The sequence below is a fragment of the Eufriesea mexicana genome, unplaced genomic scaffold (assembly GCF_001483705.2).
Source record: "Eufriesea mexicana isolate 0111107269 unplaced genomic scaffold, ASM148370v2 scaffold294, whole genome shotgun sequence".
NCBI lineage: Eukaryota > Metazoa > Arthropoda > Insecta > Hymenoptera > Apidae > Eufriesea > Eufriesea mexicana.
In genome coordinates, this window is record NW_016908489.1 from 2,394,600 (window position 1) to 2,396,742 (window position 2,143).

Consider the following 2,143-nt stretch of genomic DNA (forward strand, 5'->3'; position numbering starts at 1 on the left):
TGTAGGTGAACGATTGAATGCTCGCGAAGAGAACGTGACAGACGCCGACGCACGCCGAAATTCGGAGATGGACGTATTTCGCGTTCCCCGCGTTTACATTTGATAACTGAGATTACCGGCGTACCGATAAACCGCCCACCGCGTAAAAACGCGCAGTAATGTGTACAAAAAAGTGCACGTCACTTTCAAAACCGGTCACATCGCCGACGAGACGATACCACGAACACCAAGAGACGAACAACCAACTACCGCGACGTCACGAGTCGTACTAACTTGACTAGCGGTTCGGTCAGCCCGGCGAACCTATGGGCTACGACGCAGGAGGGGTGAATACTCATGAGAACGACTTTAGCGCCACCGGCGGGAAAATTTCGAAACGTTGAACACTCGCAGCGTTCACCTTTATCGACGCACTCTCTGTAATGTAATTAAAGATCCATTTATACATATGTATGTATAATTATAATATGAATACGATCTAAAGGAATAGATTTGATACGAATGGACTTTTATTATTAATTTCTCCATATTTATAAAGGATAGCAGAATATTGATTTCGTGCAATAGCGTCCAAAAAGTAGATTCTTTTTTGCGTACAAATGTACGAGTTCGTGTGGCTTTAATATTTCAAAAAGAAATTAACGATATGACTTGTATAATACAACGAACTCATCAAACTAATGAAGTTTCGCACGAAGAACTACGAGGCTTATTGTGCTTGTTGCCGTATTCCTTTGGGTGCTCTGCTGTTTTCTACTACTGAAATTCTTTTTAGTAACTTTTTTACCATTTTCCTTTTATTTAACTTTAAGCCTTTTTATTATCCTTCCACTATATTTTTTCTCTTTCTATTTCTTCCGTTACTTAAGGTCCTTTCCTTTGTTTTTACATTGTTTTTCCTATAGCTACAATTTTTTTTTCGTTCGACCCAGTTGCTTTTTTACAGGTGGAATTCTTCTCGAAATCTTCTTGCATTATTTTCTCATTAGCGGAATTCCCCCTTTTTTATACTTTTAGATTAACCTTGGATCTGTTTGCGAAGTAGCTCGCGTTATTTATTACTGAAATTCTTTCTTCGAAAAACGGAAAGTTTTCTCGTTGCTGGAATTCCTTTCGTGATTCCCATCTCTAGAAAAATCCATTCTCAAAAGTATCGTAGTTATTCGTCAAAGTCGTCATCGTTGTATGTTATATCCCAAGAACGTATTGTCAAATGGTTAAGAGTACAAAAAATATTATTAAACCAATCCCTTATATTAACATAATTTTTCTTAATCTTTTCCATCTCCGGTAGAGAGAAATTATATTGTATCGTATCATCTTTATTTTTCAACCCTGATTGAAATAAATTTTAGAAACGAAGAAAGGTAGATTCGCATCACTTTGGAGATTTTTCCAAGCTTACCAAACGACCGCGACTATTTTCCTCGACTCATCGTGGAATAGAATTCGCCTAATGTATCTAAGAAAAAGGAGAAACGCTCTTAGATTCGGAAAAATTAGACTTTGGCTAGCTTTTCTCTCCTCTGGTCGACTTTCCCCGCAATTTTCCGCTCTTTCTCGAACCTTTGCCTAACGATTGCTTGCTCGATGTACGACATTGCAAAGTGAAATCGTAACGATGTAAAATTACCTTAAGCAAACATATTCCTTCGCAGATACAGAGTATAAGGACAACTTGGAAGCCCCCGCGTTTGTAAAAATCGGAGACACGGAAATTAATTAGAACCCATCGTGAAAAATGCACGTTCACCCAATATTCTGTGAGCCCAGGCGAGTGATGCTTAACCTAGAAGAGGATCCATCAGCGGTGCTCTGCAATACCCTCGCACTCGAGTCAAATATTCTTTAATAAGGTATATAAGTATGTCTGATAGTACAATCCTTATCGATTTCAAATTTTGACCTAAATGTGTGAAATATAATAATTATTTCATTACCTCGTCTTCTATCCGAGCTTCTTATTATTGAAAAGATAATTAATAAAGTGACAAGTCAATTATTATGTCTGACTTGTAATGGGCATTACATATTCGGACGTTCTGGCGAGCAAAGTGACAGAAATCTTTAAAAGATAAGAATATTCACTTAGAATGACACGATCTCTGTCTGAGCACGAATTCCAGACCTATCGAAAGAGATT